The sequence below is a fragment of the Dendropsophus ebraccatus genome, chromosome 6 (assembly GCF_027789765.1).
Source record: "Dendropsophus ebraccatus isolate aDenEbr1 chromosome 6, aDenEbr1.pat, whole genome shotgun sequence".
In the NCBI taxonomy this organism is placed as follows: Eukaryota; Metazoa; Chordata; class Amphibia; order Anura; family Hylidae; genus Dendropsophus; species Dendropsophus ebraccatus.
This window is the reverse complement of record NC_091459.1, coordinates 149,537,273-149,559,550: the sequence shown is the minus strand read 5'-3', so window position 1 is coordinate 149,559,550 and position 22,278 is coordinate 149,537,273. Positions and strand designations below refer to the sequence as shown.

Sequence of the window (22,278 nt, the reverse complement as noted above, 5' to 3'; positions counted from 1 at the left end):
TCATGATCTGCATCTGCTTTGGGCTTCAATGTAGCAGAAAGCTGCACTGTGTAAGAGCAGATGAAGGCTCTAGGGCCCAGGAGAAGCCTCGACACACCCCTATAGATATCCTGAGTACTGTCCTATAGGTGACTCTCCTGTGCACCCAGAATCCTCCTACATGGAACTGGAGATCAGCAAAGGAAATCATACTGGGGTATGAGGTCTGCCTAACAACACCGGGTGATATATAGCAGGTAATATATACTGGGTGATATATAGCAGGTAATATATACTGGGTGATATATAGCAAGTAATATATACTGGGTGATATATACTACAGGAAATATATACTGGGTGATATATACTACAGGAAATATATACCGGGTGTTATATAGCAGGTAATATATACTGGGTGATATATAGCAGGTAATATATACTGGGTGATATATACTGGGTGATATACAGCAGGTAATATATACTGGGTGATATACAGCAGGTAATATATACTGGGTGATATATAGCAGGTAATATATACTGGGTGATATACAGCAGGTAATATATACTGGGTGATATATACTACAGGAAATATATACTGGGTGATATATACTACAGGAAATATATACTGGATGATATATACTACAGGAAATATATACTGGGTGATATATACTACAGGAAATATATATTGGATGATATATACTACAGGAAATATATACTGGGTGATATACAGCAGGTAATATATACTGGGTGATATACAGCAGGTAATATATACTGGGAGATATACAGCAGGTAATATATACTGGGTGATATATAGCAGGTAATATATACTGGGTGATATATACTACAGGAAATATATACTGGGTGATATATATAGAAGGTAATATATACTGGGTGATATATAGAAGGTAATATATACTGGGTGATATACAGCAGATAATATATACCGGGTGATATATAGCAGGTAATATATACTGGGTGATATACAGCAGGTAATATATACTGGGTGATATACAGCAGGTAATATATACTGGGTGATATACAGCAGGTAATATATACTGGGTGATATATACTACAGGAAATATATACTGGGTGATATATAGAAGGTAATATATACTGGGTGATATACAGCAGGTAATATATACTGGGTGATATATACTACAGGAAATATATACTGGGTGATATATAGAAGGTAATATATACTGGGTGATATATAGAAGGTAATATATACTGGGTGATATATCCCAGGTAATATATACTGGGTGATATATAGCAGGTAATATATACTGGGTGATATACAGCAGGTAATATATACAGGGTGATATATAGCAGGTGATATATAGCAGGTAATATATACCGGGTGATATATACTGGGTGATATACACTGGGTGATATATAACAGGTAATATATACTGGGTGATATATAGAAGGTAATATATACTGGGTGATATATAGCAGGCAATATATACTGGGTGATATACAGCAGGTAATATATACTGGGTGATATACAGCAGGTAATATATACTGGGTGATATACAGCAGGTAATATATACTGGGTGATATATAGCAGGTAATATATACTGGGTGATATACAGCAGGTAATATATACTACAGGAAATATATACACTACAGTGTGATATATACTGGATGATATATACTACAGGAAATACATACTGGGTGATATATCCCAGGTAATATATACTGGGTGATATATAGCAGGTAATATATACTGGGTGATATATAGCAGGTAATATATACTGGGTGATATATAGAAGGTAATATATACTGGGTGATATATCCCAGGTAATATATACTGGGTGATATATAGCAGGTAATATATACTGGGTGATATATAGCAGGTAATATATACTGGGTGATATATAGAAGGTAATATATACTGTGTGATATATAGCAGGTAATATATACTGGGTGTTATATAGAAGGTAATATATACAGGGTGATATACAGCAGGTAATATATACTACAGGAAATTTATACAGGGTGATATATACTGGATGATATATACTACAGGAAATACATACTGGGTGATATATCACCCAGTATATATTACCTGGTATGTATTACCTGCTATATATCACACAGTATATATTACCTGCTATATATCACCCAGTATATATTACCTGCTATATATATCACCCAGTATATATTACCTGGTATATATATAGCAGGTAATATATACCGGGTGTTATATAGCAGGTAATATATACTGGGTGATATATAGCAGGTAATATATACCGGGTGATATATACTGGGTGATATACACTGTGTGATATATAGAAGGTAATATATACCGGGTGTTATATAGCAGGTAATATATACCGGGTGATATATAGCAGGTAATATATACCGGGTGATATATAGCAGGTAATATATACCGGGTGATATATAGCAGGTAATATATACCGGGTGTTATATACTGGGTGATATACACTGTGTGATATATAGAAGGTAATATATACTGGGTGATATATAGAAGGTAATATATACCGGGTGTTATATAGCAGGTAATATATACCGGGTGATATATAGCAGGTAATATATACCGGGTGATATATACTACAGGAAATGTATACTGGGTGATATACAGCAGGTAATATATACTGGGTGATATATACTGGATGATATATACTACAGGAAATACATACTGGGTGATATATAGCAGGTAATATATACTGGGTGATATATATAGCAGGTAATATATACTGGGTGATATATAGCAGGTAATATATACTGGTTGATGTGATATATACTGGGTGATATATAGCAGGTAATATATACTGGTTGATGTGATATATACTGGGTGATATATAGCAGGTAATATATACTGGGTGATGTGATATATACTGGGTGATATATAGCAGGTAATATATACTGGGTGATTTGATATATACTGGGTGATATATAGCAGGTAATATATACTGGGTGATGTGATATATACTGGGTGATATATAGCAGGTAATATATACTAGGTGATATATACTACAGGAAATATAAACCGGGATATATATATAGCAGGTAATATATACTGGGTCATGTGATATATACTGGGTAATATATACAGTACTGCAATGAAACTCTTACGTGTGTGAACACAGCCTAAGTGACAATGGCAAAATTGTGCCCAATCAGATGTGTTCCCTCCGGTCATGTGACTGGTGTTACAGGTGTCAGGTGTGATACATTAGGTGTTAGCACTCTCACACTCTCTCATTCTGCTCACCGACTCCTTATGGCAAAGAACTCTACATGAAGATGGCGGAGGCTATAAGGAGAAGCCAGGAGGCGCCACTGAGCTCCAGCATAGCGGCCATGGTCATAGAGCCAACCACGTCCGGTGCTCCCCGGAGACCAAGAGAAACTTCTATGGCTCAAATGGTGTCAGGTGTGACAGCAACCAGGTAAGCAGAACACAGACAGTCCGGCGCAGTGGTAGGGAGGGTCATGGTGGTGCAGAGGGTCGTGGTGCAGAGGGTCGCGGGGGGGAGGGTCATGGTGCAGAGGGTCGCGGGGGGGAGGGTCATGGTGCAGAGGGTCATGGTGCAGAGGGTCGCGGGGGGGAGGGTCATGGTGCAGAGGGTCGCGGGGGGGAGGGTCATGGTGCAGAGGGTCGCGGGGGGGAGGGTCATGGTGCAGAGGGTCGCGGGGGGGAGGGTCATGGTGCAGAGGGTCGTGGTGGGGAGGGTCATGGTGCAGAGGGTCGCGGGGGAGAGGGTCATGGTGCAGAGGGTCGCGGGGGAGAGGGTCATGGTGCAGAGGGTCGCGGGGGAGAGGGTCATGGTGCAGAGGGTCGCGGGGGAGAGGGTCATGGTGCAGAGGGTCGCGGGGGGGAGGGTCATGGTGCAGAGGGTTGCGGGGGGGAGGGTCATGGTGCAGAGGGTCGCGGGGGGGAGGGTCATGGTGCAGAGGGTCGCGGGGGGGAGGGTCATGGTGCAGAGGGTCGCGGGGGGGAGGGTCAGGGTGCAGAGGGTCGCGGGGGGGAGGGTCATGGTGCAGAGGGTCGCGGGGGGGGAGGGTCATGGTGCAGAGGGTCGCGGGGGGGGAGGGTCATGGTGCAGAGGGTCGCGGGGGGGAGGGTCATGGTGCAGAGGGTCGCGGGGGGGAGGGTCATGGTGCAGAGGGTCGCGGGGGGAGGGTCATGGTGCAGAGGGTCGCGGGGGGAGGGTCATGGTGCAGAGGGTCGCGGGGGGAGGGTCATGGTGGTGAGGAGGGTCGTGGTGGTGCAGAGGGAGGCGGTGGGAGGGTCGTGAGGAGGGTGGTGGTGGTGGTGAGGAGGGTCATGGTTTGGGGCTGCATGAGTGCTGGCAGATGTGGTGGGGGCTACAGTTCTTTCAGGGAACCATGAATGCTGCCATGTGACCTCCAGGACCCCCCACTGCCTGACAGGGAAGGAGCAGGAGAGCAGGTCTCCAGACATAAACCCTCCTGGTCAGTGTCTGGGGGGCTCTGTATATAAGGGGCAGTGATGGGGGGGCTCTGTATATAAGGGGCAGTGATGGGGGGGGGGGGGGGGCTCTGTATATAAAGGGCAGTGATGGGGGGGCTCTGTATATAAGGGGCAGTGATGGGGGGGGGCTCTGTATATAAGGGGCAGTGATGGGGGGGGCTCTGTATATAAGGGGCAGTGATGGGGGGGCTCTGTATATAAGGGGCAGTGATGGGGGGGGGCTCTGTATATAAGGGGCAGTGATGGGGGGGGCTCTGTATATAAGGGGCAGTGATGGGGGGGGCTCTGTATATAAGGGGCAGTGATGGGGGGGGCTCTGTATATAAGGGGCAGTGATGGGGGGGGCTCTGTATATAAGGGGCAGTGATGGGGGGGGCTCTGTATATAAGGGGCAGTGATGGGGGGGCTCTGTATATAAGGGGCAGTGATGGGGGGGGCTCTGTATATAAGGGGCAGTGATGGGGGGGGCTCTGTATATAAGGGGCAGTGATGGGGGGGGCTCTGTATATAAGGGGCAGTGATGGGGGGGGCTCTGTATATAGGGGGCAGTGATGGGGGGGGCTCTGTATATAAGGGGCAGTGATGGGGGGGACTCTGTATATAAGGGGCAGTGATGGGGGTGCCCTGTGTGTGAATGGGGGGTGGCAGTTCTGGGGGTGCCCTGTGTGTGAATGGGGGGTGGCAGTTATGGGGGTACCCTGTGTGTGTGGGGGGCAGTTATGGGGGTACCCTGTGTGTGGGGCAGTTATGGGGGTGCCCTGTGTGTGTGGGGCAGTTATGGGGGTGCCCTGTGTGTGGGGGGGGGGGGGCAGTTATGGGGGTGCTCTGTGTGTGTGTGGGGGGGCAGTTCTGGGGGTACCCTGTGTGTGTGGGGGGGGCAGTTATGGGGGTACCCTGTATGTGTGGGGGGGGGGCAGTTATGGGGGTACCCTGTGTGTGTGGGGGGCAGTTATGGGGGTGCCCTGTGTGTGTGGGGCAGTTATGGGGGTGCCCTGTGTGTGTGGGGGGGCAGTTATGGGGGTGCTCTGTGTGTGTGTGGGGGGCAGTTCTGGGGGTACCCTGTGTGTGTGTGGGGGGGGGCACTTATGGGGGTACCCTGTGTGTGTGGGGCAGTTATGGGGGTGCCCTGTGTGTGTGGGGAGGGGGGGCAGTTATGGGGGTGCCCTGTGTGGGGAGGGGGGGCAGTTATGGGGGTGCCCTGTGTGGGGAGGGGGGCAGTTATGGGGGTGCCCTGTGTGTGTGCGGGGGGGGGGGCAGTTATGGGGGTGCCCTGTGTGTGTGCGGGGGGGGCAGTTATGGGGGTGCCCTGTGTGTGTGCGGGGGGGGCAGTTATGGGGGTGCCCTGTGTGTGTGTGTATGGGGGTGCCCTGTGTGTGTGTGTGGGGGAAGTTATGGGGGTGCCCTGTGTGTGTGTGGGGGGGGGGCAGTTATGGGGGTGCCCTGTGTGTGGGGGGGGGGCAGTTATGGGGGTGCCCTGTGTGGGGGGGGGCAGTTATGGGGGTGCCCTGTGTGGGGGGGGGGGCAGTTATGGGGGTGCCCTGTGTGTGGGGGGGCAGTTATGGGGGTGCCCTGTGTGTGTGGGGAGGGGGGCAGTTCGGGGTGCCCTGTGTGTGGGGAGGGGGGCAGTTCGGGGTGCCCTGTGTGTGTGGGGGGCAGTTCGGGGGGTGCCCTGTGTGTGTGTGGGGGCAGTTATGGGGGTGCCCTGTGTGTGTGGGGCAGTTATGGGGGTGCCCTGTGTGTGGGGGGGCAGTTATGGGGGTGCCCTGTGTGTGTGGGGAGGGGGGCAGTTCGGGGTGCCCTGTGTGTGGGGAGGGGGGCAGTTCTGGGTGCCCTGTGTGTGTGGGGGGCAGTTCGGGGGGTGCCCTGTGTGTGTGTGTGGGGGCAGTTATGGGGGTGCCCTGTGTGTGTGGGGCAGTTATGGGGGTGCCCTGTGTGTGTGTGGGGGGGGGGCAGTTATGGGGGTGCCCTGTGTGTGTGTGGGGGGGGCAGTTATGGGGGTGCCCTGTGTGTGTGGGGAGGGGGGCAGTTCGGGGTGCCCTGTGTGTGTGGGGGCGGCAGTTATGGGTGCCCTGTGTGTGTGTGGGGGGGGGGGGCAGTTATGGGTGCCCTGTGTGTGTGTGTGGGGGGGGCAGTTCGGGGGGTGCCCTGTGTGTGTGGGGAGGGGGGCAGTTATGGGGGTGCCCTGTGTGTGTGGGGAGGGGGGCAGTTATGGGGGTGCCCTGTGTGTGTGGGGAGGGGGGCAGTTATGGGGGTGCCCTGTGTGTGTGGGGAGGGGGGCAGTTATGGGGGTGCCCTGTGTGTGTGGGGAGGGGGGCAGTTATGGGGGTGCCCTGTGTGTGTGGGGAGGGGGGCAGTTATGGGGCTGCCCTGTGTGTGTTTGTGGGGGGGGGGGCCGTTATGGGGCTGCCCTGTGTTTGTGGGGGGGGGGGCGGCAGTTATGGGGGTGCCGTGTGTGTGGGGAGGGGGGGGGGTTCTGGGTGCCCTGTGTCGGGGGGCAGCCATGGCACAGTCCGGGCACACGTCTCGGGGTGACTGACCTGCGGCGGGCTCCGGGCGGCAGCTCTGGCAGGGATGGCTGGGCTGGGCTCCTCTCCGTGCGCCTCTCACAGCAGCCTGGCACACTGGAGACACAGGGGGGCGGGGCCTCAGCTCTGACTGGCATCTGCAGCGCCAATCGATAAGCGGTACACGTGACAAGCAGGCTAGGCTGCCGCAGAGGACGGCTGTGATTGGTCCGGCTGGTTGTAGTTCTCTCCCCTCCTCGTAAGCGTATTTTACCTTCCTGAGAACTACACATCCCGGCATACCCTGCGGCGGGCGGCTGCGGAGGACTGGGAGGTCGCAGTTGTGTTCTCGAGAGAAGGATTGCCTGATGGTTTCCATGGAGACCGGTGTACCTGACAATGACTGCGGCCTCCCCCCACCCCAGTCACAGGGGTCTCCCCCACCCTGACAGCTGCCTCATTATACAGGGGGATGTATTCTCTATTACTAATCCTCCTGCACACGTGACCAGGGCCCCTCACATGGACGGTGACAATTACTAACTGGCCCCCATGTGGGTAACTGGGGTATCATCGCCCCAAATTATTATTCTCAAATTTGCAGATTAGGGAAAATTTTACGATAACTTTTGGTTCAATTCAGGCCGGTAACCCCCTCAATTCAGGCCGGTAACCCCCTCAATTCAGGCCGGTAACCCCCTCAATTCAGGCCCTCAGTAACTAGGGTACCCCCACACGTTGCCCCCCCCTATATTGCCCCCCCCTCACGTTACCCCGCCCCCCTATATTGCCCCCCCACACGTTACCCCCCCCCCTATATTGCCCCCTCACGTTACCCCGCCCCCCCTATATTGCCCCCCCTCACGTTACCCCCCACAGGTCACCTCTCTATGGTACGCCTTCCTGACTAGTAGGGCACGGCTGCATGGCTCTTCTCTCTTCTTTGCCTGTAGCGCTCAGTCAGAGCAGTAGTCGCTGGTGGAGTCCGGTGTGAGGAGATCAGTCAGAGCAGTAGTCGCTGGTGGAGTCCGGTGTGAGGAGATCAGAGCAGTAGTCGCTGGTGGAGTCCGGTGTGAGGAGATCAGTCAGAGCCGTAGTCGCTGGTGGAGTCCGGTGTGAGGGGGGGGATCAGTCAGAGCAGTAGTCGCTGGTGGAGTCCGGTGGGAGGAGATCAGTCAGAGCAGTAGTCGCTGGTGGAGTCCGGTGTGAGGAGATCAGTCAGAGCAGTAGTCGCTGGTGGAGTCCGGTGTGAGGGGATCAGTCAGAGCAGTAGTCGCTGGTGGAGTCCGGTGTGAGGAGATCAGTCAGAGCAGTAGTCGCTGGTGGAGTCCGGTGTGAGGAGATCAGTCAGAGCAGTAGTCGCTGGTGGAGTCCGGTGGGAGGAGATCAGTCAGAGCAGTAGTCGCTGGTGGAGTCCGGTGTGAGGAGATCAGTCAGAGCAGTAGTCGTTGGTGGAGTCCGGTGTGAGGGGGGGGATCAGTCAGAGCAGTAGTCGCTGGTGGAGTCCGGTGGGAGGAGATCAGTCAGAGCAGTAGTCGCTGGTGGAGTCCGGTGTGAGGAGATCAGTCAGAGCAGTAGTCGCTGGTGGAGTCCGGTGTGAGGGGGGGGGGGGATCAGTCAGAGCAGTAGTCGCTGGTGGAGTCCGGTGTGAGGAGATCAGAGCAGTAGTCGCTGGTGGAGTCCGGTGTGAGGAGATCAGTCAGAGCAGTAGTCGCTGGTGGAGTCCGGTGTGAGGGGGGGGGATCAGTCAGAGCAGTAGTCGCTGGTGGAGTCCGGTGGGAGGAGATCAGTCAGAGCAGTAGTCGCTGGTGGAGTCCGGTGTGAGGGGGGGGGATCAGTCAGAGCAGTAGTCGCTGGTGGAGTCCGGTGTGAGGAGATCAGTCAGAGCAGTAGTCGCTGGTGGAGTCCGGTGTGAGGAGATCAGAGCAGTAGTCGCTGGTGGAGTCCGGTGTGAGGAGATCAGTCAGAGCCGTAGTCGCTGGTGGAGTCCGGTGTGAGGAGATCAGTCAGAGCAGTAGTCGCCGGTGGAGTCCGGTGTGAGGAGATCAGTCAGAGCAGTAGTCGCTGGTGGAGTCCGGTGTGAGGAGATCAGTCAGAGCAGTAGTCGCTGGTGGAGTCCGGTGTGAGGAGATCAGTCAGAGCAGTAGTCGCTGGTGGAGTCCGGTGTGAGGGGATCAGTCAGAGCCGTAGTCGCTGGTGGAGTCCGGTGTGAGGGGGGGGGGGATCAGTCAGAGCAGTAGTCGCTGGTGGAGTCCGGTGTGAGGGGATCAGTCAGAGCAGTAGTCGCTGGTGGAGTCCGGTGTGAGGGGATCAGTCAGAGCAGTAGTCGCTGGTGGAGTCCGGTGTGAGGGGATCAGTCAGAGCAGTAGTCGCTGGTGGAGTCCGGTGTGAGGAGATCAGTCAGAGCAGTAGTCGCTGGTGGAGTCCGGTGTGAGGGGGGGGATCAGTCAGAGCAGTAGTCGCTGGTGGAGTCCGGTGGGAGGAGATCAGTCAGAGCAGTAGTCGCTGGTGGAGTCCGGTGTGAGGGGGGGGATCAGTCAGAGCAGTAGTCGCTGGTGGAGTCCGGTGTGAGGGGATCAGTCAGAGCCGTAGTCGCTGGTGGAGTCCGGTGTGAGGGGGGGGGGGGATCAGTCAGAGCAGTAGTCGCTGGTGGAGTCCGGTGTGTCCGGCCTAGATACCCATCAGTAAGTCGCTGGTGGAGTCCAGTGTGTCCGGCCTAGATACCCGTCAGTAAGTCGCTGGTGGAGTCCAGTGTGTCCGGCCTAGATACCTGTCAGTAGCACCGGGGATGATGTCTCTGGTTAGTGATGCTCTCAGCTACAGACAACAATAAACCTCTCCGCACTGGTGCTGTGAACCATCCTAGGCCGCCAGCGGTCATAGAGAACAGTATGGAGCCGGACTGTACAGGGACCTATGGCAGGTAAGCTGTAACCTCCTTCCCGACCTCCTTGTTTTCTGGTTTACAATCTGCTCCTCACCATCAAGGGCGTCCTTGCCATTCATCATCACCCCAGACAGCAGTATTAGGGGTTAGCCATGGGTGGGGGGACTAAGAGGTGGTGGTCCATTTCACCGACCACCTCTACCACCAAAGGTACAGGAGGAGCCCCTCTAAAACCTCTACAACAGACACCCCCCCCCCCCCTCACAGAGAGAAACATCAAAGGGGTTGTCTACCCCCAAAAAAATCTTCTAAATCAACAGAAAGTTATACAGATTTGTAATCGACGTCTATTAAAAAAATCTCAAGTCTTCCAGTACTTATCAGCTGCTGTATGTCCTGCAGGAAGTGGTGTATTCTCTCCAGTCTGACACAGTGCTCTCTGCTGCCACCTCTGTCCATGTCAGGAACTGTCCAGAGCAGCAGCAAATCCCCATAGGAAACCTCTCCTACTCTGCACAGTTCCTGACATGGACAGAGGTGGCCAGAGGTGAACAACCCCTTTAATGTTAATTTTTAAAGGGAATCTGTCACTAGGTTTATTCCACCTTATATGAGGGCGGCATAAACTAGTGACAGAAATGCTGGACAGATCTGTGTATTACTTACATCATTCTTCTCAGCTGTTCTCCTAATATTCAGAAGAATAGGATTCTTGCCACACCCCTCCCCCATCCCCCAGCTGCTGATTGACAGGTGACTGCCTATACACCGCATGGATAGATAACTGCCAATCAGCAGCTGGTGAGCAGAGTTCTGTTTCTCATGAATATCCAGGGCTACTGGGCTCATGCACATAATGGAGAGGACTACAGTGGTACCTCGCTTTAAGAGTAACTTGGATTGAGAGCGTTTTGCAAGAAGAGATCACAGGTTTTCAAAATTGTAACTTGGTTTAAGAGCATTGCTTTGGTGTAAGAGCTCCCTGTACTGGATTTCCCATCCTTTCCATTCCTGCTATAATGTGCCTGCACTCACACTCAGCTATACACACTGCTGCTATAATGTGCCTGCACTTACACTCAGCTATACACACTGCTGCTATAATGTGCTTGCACTCACACTCAGCCATTCACAATGCTGCTATAATGTGCCTGCACTCACACTTAGCTATCCACACTGCTGCTATAATGTGCCTGCACTCACACTCAGCTATACACACTGCTGCTATAATGTGCTTGCACTCACACTCAGCTATACACACTGCTGCTATAATGTGCGTGCACTCACACTCAGCTATACACACTGCTGCTATAATGTGCCTGCACTCACACTCAGCTATACACACTGCTGCTATAATGTGCCTGCACTCACACTCAGCTATACACACTGCTGCTATAATGTGTCTGCACTCACACTCAGCTATTCACTCTGCTGCTATAATGTGTCTGCACTCACACTCAGCTATACACACTGCTGCTATAATGTGCCTACACACTGCAGCTATAATGTGCCTGCACTCACACTCAGCTATTCACACTGCTGCTATAATGTGCCTGCACTCACACTCAGCTATACACACTGCTGCTATAATGTGCCTGCACTCTCACTCAGCTATACACACTGCTGCTATAATGTGCCTGCACTCTCACTCAGCTGTACACACTGCTGCTATAATGTGTCTGCACTTACACTCAGCTATACACATTGCTGCTATAATGTGCCTACACACTGCTGCTATAATGTGCCTGCACTCTCACTCAGCTATACACACTGCAGCTATAATGTGCCTGCACTCACACTCAGCTATTCACACTGCTGCTATAATGTGCCTGCACTCACACTCAGCTATACACACTACTGCTATAATGTGCCTGCACTCTCACTCAGCTATACACACTGCTGCTATAATGTGTCTGCACTTACACTCAGCTATACACACTGCTGCTATAATGTGCCTACACACTGCTGCTATAATGTGCCTGCACTCTCACTCAGCTATACACACTGCAGCTATAATGTGCCTGCACTCACACTCAGCTATTCACACTGCTGCTATAATGTGCCTGCACTCACACTCAGCTATACACACTACTGCTATAATGTGCCTGCACTCTCACTCAGCTATACACACTGCTGCTATAATGTGTCTGCACTTACACTCAGCTTTATTACATGTTATTCAGAATAAATAATTATATTTGGGATGTGGAACCAATTGTCTGCAGATCAGTGATTTCTTATGGGAACATTTGCTTTGGTGTAAGAGTGATTTGGATTACAAGCGCGGCCCCGTAAGGAATTAAACTCCTAATCCACTGTACTTATTGTCCATGTTATTGAGGAGGAGATCTCTGGATCAGCTGCACAGGACAATGTAAGTGATCCATCATCCTGCTTGGCTTCTCAGTCACTGGTTTATGCTACACTGGCTACATAGGATACTGACAGAGTAGGTTCATGTCCTTTTTCTTTTTTTATATTCTGGATCCGATCGGCACAAGTGAAGGAAGAGATTGTAGGCAACAAAGCCTGTAGTGTCTGCAAGTTGTGGGGGATTAAGGTGGCTATACACCTACATCTGCCGTCTGAACACGTTACCTCTCCTGTCCTCACCATTCATGGCAGTGCCAAGCTATCCCGTGTTGTGTATGGGAAGGGGTAGACAGCTCTGGCTGTGGTTTATTTCTCTAAGAACTAAGGGGACGGGCAGTGATTTTCCATCATGCTCGACCCTCATCTTCATGGACATTACCTGTCGGTGGAGTCTCAGGAGAGCCTCATACATTTTATACTGATGTGTATGGGGGCCTTTTTCTCCTATAGAGTTCTGTATAAGTGATGGGAAGCTGGAACCTGCAAAGGATGAGAATTTTTGATTGTAAAGAAAATAAGGTTGTGATCAGAGAACAAAGGAGGAGAGCGGATATTGCTTAGTATAAGAAGGCCAGATCACGAACAATCCTACCAGACCTGTGAGTGAGACTTTTTCTATCGGGATCACCAACGACAGAAGGAGGATACCAGAGCTATAGGGCGGTGGCTTCCACCATGTTGGTCAATGTCCGCAGTCATCAGTCGTGAAGAAGACCTAAAAACAAATGAAAGAACGTCTTTTATTATATCACCATAGAATAAGATATAATGCTGCTATGACCTGCACCATCAAGCTTTGAGGAACTTCCTAGTGGGTTCTCTCCATAGTCCGGTGCTACCGGTGAACGTCTATAATAAAGTTCTGTGCTGGAGCTTTGGGGCTTATCGGGTGCTTGATCACTTTGAGAGTAAGTAGATTGCGACAGATGACATAGTGCTGTAGTAGCTATAATAGTAGATCGGCCCATGAGGTTAGACTCTGGTCAAGACCTGCCCTCCATTATTTGTGCATGATGCCACTGGTGGACAACCTTCTGGTCTTCAGGATGATGTGATGTTTCTACAGCTGAAAACACAAATAACGTCACTGACTCATAACCTGCAATGTGCGGATCTGGTGAATAGGGAAAAGGACGCCTACTCATCATGGTGACTCATAAAGTGGATGGGACTCGGCACCCACAAATGGGAAACCTACCCAGTGGCCACTTTACCAGAGACACATCTAGTAGCACACAGAGGTTTCAGAACCACAGCAATTTATCCCGGCGTAGATTCCACTGGATCATTTCTCACAATTGCCACAACATAGATGGGGGTACAGTCCATAGGTAGAGCAGCCCACCCTACCCTGACCCACGGATGCTCTGTAGGATCAAGATCTAGGGACTGTGAAGGCCGGGGAAGCAAGGAAAATTCGCTTCATGTTCCTTGGTCCACTTCATAAGTGTTCTATCATTGTGACATCCTGCTGACAGTCTCCTTCCACTGAATGCAGCAAGAAGACCTTCTCTACACCAGGGATGAGGAACCCTCCGCCCTCCAGCTGCATGCCCTATCATGCCTAGACAGCCAAAGCCTTTTTCGTTGACACCGTTCATCATAGGGGAACACTATTGTTATATTTCATTACATCAGATAGTTACGCATGGTACAATAAATATAATTTTTTTATGTGTTTTATACATAAAATAGGAAAGGAGGTGATCTAAATGTTTATAGGGGGAAGGGGCTATGTCATTTTTTTGTTTTTTTAAAAATTAAAGAAATTTAAACACTTTTTAAGTCCTTCTAGGGGACTATTAGATTTATAGAACACTGCTCAATGCTATGCCATATCGATCAGTGTTCTCTGTGACCCCCTACATAGTTTGCCTGTGGCAGACTCTATTAGAGGATCGCAGAGCTGACTGCATGGAGGAAGGTAAGAGGCCTCCGGCAGTCAGGTAAAACTATCAGGTTAATGGTGGGCGTCCGCCCGTCATTAACAATGAGGACCGGGAAGAGAGAGCGCAGCGGAATCTGTTGGTGCTGTACAAATATTATTACTATATAGCAGCTGGTTCTCGCCCTTAGCTCCTGAGCTCACTTCATAGATCCTTTGGACCTAATGGCGTACCAGTACATCGGGGGTCCTTAATAGACAGACCTCCATGATGTACTGGTACCTCATGGGTCCTTTTGGAGTTAAACATTAAATTTGTAAAAGTTACTTGCAAAATCCACTGATTTAATGAAACCGCATGATATACACTAGTTTCACAGTGTTGCTGTACAGGCTTAATCAGAAATCCTTCCATGCAATGGTAGACAATGGTACATAGTCCTGTACAATGGACAGTCCACCAAACAAGACCTCACCCCAAGTGGCCTTCCTGGCTTCGTACGTACTATCATGTCATGATGTCGGGCAGGGTGTATGACACAGGCTGAGCCTAAGTGGGTTCCCGCTGTGTATTACAGGTGACACCCAACTACAAAAAGTAACCCCCTTCCCATACAACTCTGCCCATGTAAAATATAAAAGTTTTATGGTTCTTAGAAGATGCGGCGTCAATAAATAGAGGACCGAGAGAGAGGTTTGGTGACCATTGGGTGAAGGAAAGAGACGCATACAGACAATCCTACATATCATTCACTTCCTGTGTACTCCAGCCCTATCGGAACCTTGTCCTTCCACAAAAGTTATTTTGCACTTGAATAAATATAGAACGAAGAAACACTGACCACCTATCCTGACATTTATATTGTACAAACTTTTCAACCAAGGTTCCAGACCTACAGATACCAAGAGATCTAGAAGTTCCTTGGGCAGTGGACACCTGGCTTACTGCCTTGTGCTCCAGAAGGAGATCTCCTGACCATACCGTGTGCCGGAGTGTATAATCCTTACACAATTATCGGAAGTCCTTGGTGAGCCGATATAGATCCGGGTAAAGGAACTTCAGTCTGATCATGGTGAGAAAGCTGTGACGCTGCCAGTAGATTATCCGCTTGGTTGGTGAGCCAAGTGTGGTGAGTGTTACCGATAAGCAATGAGTATAAAATCCTAAAGTCACTATTAAGAGAAGTGGTAATGGTGCCTAAGCTAATAGAATGTGCTTCTAGGCCAAGATACACCTCCCTATATACCTTTTTATGCTTTTATTTGTGTCTATTGCTTAAATCAACTTTTATGCTAAACGTTTTTGTTTTGCAGAATTTTTATGATCCCTAAATCTTTCCCTTTTTTAAAAAAAAAAAATTTCTGCAGTCTCTTTCTTATCACCACGGACAGGATTACAGTGAAAGCTGGCACCAATATATAGATAAGATAGGATGTGATGGTCAGCCTCTGTACCCCGCCTCTGTACAATGACCCTTACAGATCAAAGAACATGCTGAAAAAAAATCTCCCATAGAAGTCAATAGGGTCCCCTACAGTCTATTTCCTGTGATCATGGGGCTTGCTGTAAAGCATCTCTCTAAATTCTGTGCAGAAAGATCTGGCAATGTACAAAAAAGTCACCCACTTATATTTGAACAGGTTTTATCTATATTGTTCTCCAGCTATTCCCAAATGTTCGAAATGGAGAGGTCGGGATCTGTGTGATGACTCCATCCAAGACTCTCTGGGCGCAGCCATTTCTATATACACTGACTGCCCTGCCCAACATGGGACTGACATGGGTACCTCAAAACCTGTGGATCAAAAAACCTACAGAGTGCCTGATAGAAGTGAAGGTCAAAATATACCATAGGCCGTGGTGCTCCCCTGTTTGTAGGACGTGAGATTCCATTATAATTCTGACACTTATTGAGGTAGTCAGAAGTTTTACAGCCCGCCAGCGTTTCCAGTGTTTATGAAGATTTACACCGCGTGATGTCTTGGATATACTTTTATAATGAAAGCCTCAGACCATCGGGCCTCGTCCTTCATGTCTGGCAGTCAGTGTCTCACACCAAGAAACCGTCCTTCACAACAACGTGCATAAACCCTGCGTGATGTCCCAGAGATGTCATCAGTCCACGAGACGATCTTCTACTCTTCAATAGTCCTGTGGAGTTGCTGCTTGGCCCAGACAAGTCTCGTTATTACTTTGCAATCTTGGCGGTGACTTTCTCTTCTCCCGACCCGTCAGACCTGAAGATGGACGTCTTCTCTTTAAAAATGAAATCAAATTTTTATTTTATTTTTGCTGCTTTAAACTTTGTTCGAAGACTTCATGTGGTGAGACTCTGATAATGCAAACTATTGACTCTTAGGGCCCTATTACTAGGGACGATTATCGTTAGAAAAATCCTTATCATTCTGATTTAAACGATAATCGTTGCCTGCAATTGCATGAAACAATAAGGAACCGTTGAACGCTTGTTTAAAACTGGACCTAAAATCATGGTTGAACGTCCAGTTCCTATAGGTTCTATAGGTGTAATAGTTCTGGAACGAACGATCAGTGAGGACGGGACAACCGCACGAACAGTCGTAAGTAGTAATCTTCGTTCCATGTAATTGGTTAAACGATTTTACATTGTTTGCCAAAACGGTTGTTTGAGAGGTGACTTTAACGTGCCCTCCTATGACGACTCCTGTCACGTCCCCTCTTATGACTACCCCACCCCCACCCCATCACATCCCCTCCTATTACTCCTCCTGTCCCCCGTCCTTAATACTGAACACAGTCTCTTTCTTCACCTCGTACATCTGCTTATCCCTCATCTTATTGTTCCTGATCGTCCATGTTTGGATCTTATGATGACCGGGAGGTTTGATCACATGAGTCTCCGTCGCGCCACCGCTTCAGTTTCCATGGTGACTGTGCAGTCTCAGAAGCGTGACTCGTGCTCCGTTTTAGGCCGATGGCTGAGATTATGTGCGTGGCAGAAGGTTTATATCACTCAGCTGCTCCATGGGGGGGTAATCCTGTCTACATATAATGGTGTAGCTGTGAGGTGTTTGCAGCCTCCAGAGAACCATGACTGGGAGTACGGGGACACTGACAGATACAACACGGTGCCGTCCCCTGCTGGTACCGTCTGTAACTGCTCTACAAGCTGCCTGGATAGGGTATATGGCCTCCATGATGATGCTGATTCATGGCTGTATGTAATTCTGTATACACACCCTATGCCAGGCTACGCACAGTGTAGGGATGAGTACAGTATATAGGTTTGGAGGATAAGGATCTGGCATTGTATAAATTACATATTTATAGGATATGTATATATCAAGTGACACAGGAAAACAAAACAATTGCCTGGCACATCCAATACAACTATTTTTACTACACAGGTGGACGCTGCCATGGCTGAAATACAGACCCAAAAACAGACGCATGCAACCGCGCCCGGCAAATGCCAAGATATCTGCGTAATATAGGAAAAAATGAGGTTCTGCTGGTGATAATGTGGACTGTCTATAGGCCGGTGTTATTTGGTAACTATAACACATTTAGAGGCATAAGGTATCATGCATGGACAGTCCCCGCTCCAGGCCCGCTTTAGGTACTTTCTTTTGTTATAAACCCTATAAGTACTCTTGGCCATTACTTTGTGCTTGTTTGCACTACATAATTTGTAGCACGCCTAACAAAAATATTCTAAAAAATACATGAAAATATTCACAATGCCTACAATGTATATATCTGTTAGCTGTGTAGATCACAGCACTGTCATTCAGTGACTTGCAGGTGACGTCTTCCTTGATATGAGGTGTCACTTTCCAGTCTCCATCGGGCCAAGACCTCCATGAAGATTTCTCCCAGCTACAAGTTATCTCTTCAGAACCTGGCAGACATCTTAGGCTCCGCACTTTCCCCCCCACATATAGGGTCCAAACCATTTCCGTTTAGTGTCATGCACAGTAAAGTGAGTCTGTAAGTGGGTTGGTGGAGAGAGGGAGGTCTCCTCCATTAGGTAGGTATGTGGTGAGTGAGTGGTAACATGCAAGCTAGAAGATGGGGTGGTGCACTTGTTACGGAGTGGTACGCTAGCTTCACCCACTGTACCAGCAAAGATTCTGATGATCTCGGTTAACCCCTTCATACAGAGGACATCAATCACAAGGAGTTTGAGGCGGATGGGGGAATGTAAAACTTTTACTGAACAGTCTTGGGTTCAATACAACAAACAATAGACCGTCCTTTTTCAGAAGCTGCTCAGCGGCTGCCAAACCTTGGGGGATACCTTGTTACCAGGGACTGTATATAGTGTATACCACAGGTCACCAGAGACTGTATATACCACAGGGTCACCAAGACTCTATATTGTGGATACTGCAGGGTCAGCGGGGACTGGTAGATAACCCATCATATACTGACCACCAGCTGTGTGAATAACCCCGGTGAAGGGTCTGTCGGCCATTACTGTTCCACTCCTCCTCGCTGTTGATGGGGTTGGTGACTCCTCAGGGGCATCGCCATCATCTTGTAGTGACCCCGGTGCACTAGACACATATAGTTATTATTGTAATGGTGCAGATTTGTTTATGTCACAGAATTGTTCCCGTTGGGTTCAGTCGGGGGGCGGGGGGGGGGGGGGAGCGAGAATCTGCGACAAAACCAGCGAGTTGTGGATTTCCTGCAGATCTGAAGCAAAATCAGCAAAATCCAGAACTTTAAAGTTTAAAATAAACAAGAATGCGTTGGCATGGTGATTAGAGATGAGCGAAGGAAGCAAATCTCTGTAAGATCAGCAATCTGCTGATCAGCCGGCTGCTCCACCCCGGGTGCCTGGAAAAGCTGGATCCAGTCCTGGGAAGCTTGTTTGTACTATAAATTCGCTCATTTCTAATGGTGATGCTACTGTGGTGTGCATACATCGGTGACATATCACCAGCCAATCACAGGCTGCGGCAGCTGTCACATGGCATGGTGAAGCGTCTGTGGTGTGCATGCATCGGTGACATCACCAGCCAATCACAGGCTGCGCCAGCTGTCACATGACATGGTGAAGCTTCTGTGGTACGCATGCATCGGTGACACCACCAGCCAATCACAGGCTGCGGCAGCTGTCACATGGCATGGTGATGCTACTGTGGTGTGCATGCATCGGTGACATCACCAGCCAATCACAGGCTGCGCCAGCTGTCACATGACATGGTGAAGCGTCTGTGGTGTGCATGCATCGGTGACATCACCAGCCAATCACAGGCTGCGGCAGCTGTCACATGGCGTGGTGAAGCGTCTGTGGTGTGCATGCATCGGTGACATATCACCAGCCAATCACAGGCTGCGGCAGCTGTCACATGACGTGGTGAAGCGTCTGTGGTACGCATGCATCGGTGACATATCACCAGCCAATCACAGGCTGCGGCAGCTGTCACATGGCATGGTGAAGCTTCTGTGGTGTGCATGCATTGGTGACATCACCAGCCAATCACAGGCTGCGGCAGCTGTCACATGGCATGGTAAAGCTTCTGTGGTGTGCATGCATCGGTGACCTATCACCAGCCAATAAGAGGCTGCGGCAGCTGTCACATGACATGGTGAAGCTTTTGTGGTGTACATGCATCGGTGACATATCACCAGCCAATCACAGGCTGCGGCAGCTGTCACATGGCATGGTGAAGCTTCTGTGGTACGCATGCATCGGTGACATCACCAGCCAATCACAGGCTGCGGCAGCTGTCACATGGCATGGTGAAGCTTCTGTGGTACGCATGCATCGGTGACATATCACCAGCCAATAAGAGGCTGCGGCAGCTGTCACATGACATGGCGATGCTTCTGTGGTACGCATGCATCGGTGACCTATCACCAGCCAATAAGAGGCTGCGGCAGCTGTCACATAAGACTGAGGCTAACGGGTCCAGGGAGTGTTGCCATTGGGAGTTTTGGTCTCTTATTTAAAGGCTAAATTCACACAGACGTATCTGCAGCAGATTTCACGCTATGAGTTCGCTGCGGATCCCTCCCCTGTCACTTCCAATGTGACTACGTGCTCGCAGAGGGATTGTTATCCTGCTGCCAGTATGTAAGTGCCGGCCCCATTAACCCCCGCCGCCCGGGATGATACTTACCTGCACCACGATCCGGCTGTATCTGAGGCTCCTGATCCCCATAGGTCCCTGGCAGCCAATCAGTGACTGTGGGGCGGGGCCGTGCACTGATTGGCTGCTCTGGGAGCCTCAAATGCGGCCTGATCGTGGTGCTGGTAAGTATCATCCCGGGTGGCGGGGGTTTATGGGGCCGGCACTTACATACTGGCAGCAGGATAACAATCCCTCTGCGAGCACGTAGTCACATTGGAAGTGACAGGGGAGGGATCCGCAGCGAACTCACAGCGTGAAATCTGCTGCAGATACGTTTGTGGGAATTTAGCCTAACGCTGGTCTCCACAACAGAAAATCTGCAGGAATATGAGCGGGATTATTGCAGATTTTCTGTTGGATTTCACTGCAGATTATAGGCCGGATTTGCTGTGGGATTATGTGTGGCAAATCCGACTGCTGGGAGCTCTCCTTCCTCTAAGCCCCCCGGTACTCGGCAGCCTGTACACCCAGCAATAGGGAATCCGGTGGGATGGAAAGTCTGCTCCGCCGCACCGGCCACAAGATGCCTTCTCCATGTAATCCTGGAGTCACTAAGGGGATGTGCACACTGCAGGCGACACACACACACACACACACTGCAGGCGACACACACACACACACACACACACTGCAGGCGACACACACACACTGCAGGCGACACACACACACACACTACAGGCGACACACACACACACACACACACACACTGCAGGCGACACACACACACACTGCAGGCGACACACACACACACACTGCAGGCGACACACACACACTGCAGGCGACACACACACACTGCAGGCGACACACACACACTGCAGGCGACACACACACACACACACTGCAGGCGACACACACACACACACACTGCAGGCGGCACACACACACACACTGCAGGCGACACACACACACACTGCAGGCGACACACACACACACACACTGCAGGCGACACACACACACTGCAGGCGACACACACACACTGCAGGCGACACACACACACACACACTGCAGGCGACACACACACACACACACACACACACACACACTGCAGGCGACACACACACACACACACACACACTGCAGGCGACACAGACACACACACACACTGCAGGCAACACAGACACACACACACTGCAGGCAACACAGACACACACTGCAGGCGACACAGACACACACACACTGCAGGCGACACACACACACACGCACACACACACACTCTGCAGGCGACACACACACCCACCCACACACACTGCAGGCGACACAAACACACGCACTGCAGGCGACACACGCACGCACTGCAGGCGGCACACACACACACTGCAGGCGGCACACACACACGCACACACACTCTGCAGGCGACACACACACACCCACACACTCACTGCAGGCGACACACACACTGCAGGCGACACACGCACACAAACACACACTGCAGGCGACACACACGCACACACTGCAGGCGACGCACACACACACACACCCACACACACACTCACTGCAGGCGACACACACACACACCCACACACACACTCACTGCAGGCGACACACACACACACACACACACACACACACACTGCAGGCGACACACACACGCACACACACACACTGCAGGCGACACACACACACACTCTGCAGGCGACACACACACACACACACTGCAGGCGACACACACACACACTGCAGGCGACACACACACACTCACTGCAGGCGACACACACACACACACACACTGCAGGCGACACACACACACACACACACACACTGCAGGCGACACACACACACACACACACACACACTGCAGGCGACACACACACACACACTGCAGGCGACACACACACACACACACACACTGCAGGCGACACACACACACACTGCAGGCGACACACACACACACTGCAGGCGACACACACACACTGCAGGCGACACACACACACACACACACACTGCAGGCGACACACACACACACACACACTGCAGGCGACACAGACACACACACACTGCAGGCGACACACACACACTGCAGGCGACACACACACACTGCAGGCAACACAGACACACACTGCAG

General features: G+C 50.6%; 1 protein-coding gene across 2 annotated transcripts in view; it reads right to left on the bottom strand.

Annotated features, from left to right (window-relative positions):
• DPYSL5 (dihydropyrimidinase like 5) overlaps positions 1-16,998 on the bottom strand; it is a 61,312-nt gene extending 44,314 nt beyond the window's left edge. The window contains exons 1-3 of one of the 2 annotated variants that reach the window (XM_069973246.1): positions 16,881-16,998; positions 12,803-12,920; positions 12,585-12,685 (exon numbers count right to left, since the gene is read on the bottom strand). The gene's annotated coding sequence lies outside the window, so the exon portion shown is untranslated. Of the gene's footprint in view, positions 1-6,978; positions 7,091-12,584; positions 12,686-12,802; positions 12,921-16,880 lie in introns of those variants that run through there. The other variant, XM_069973245.1, reaches the window with a different exon arrangement.
• Between the last annotated feature and the right edge of the window lie 5,280 nt (positions 16,999-22,278).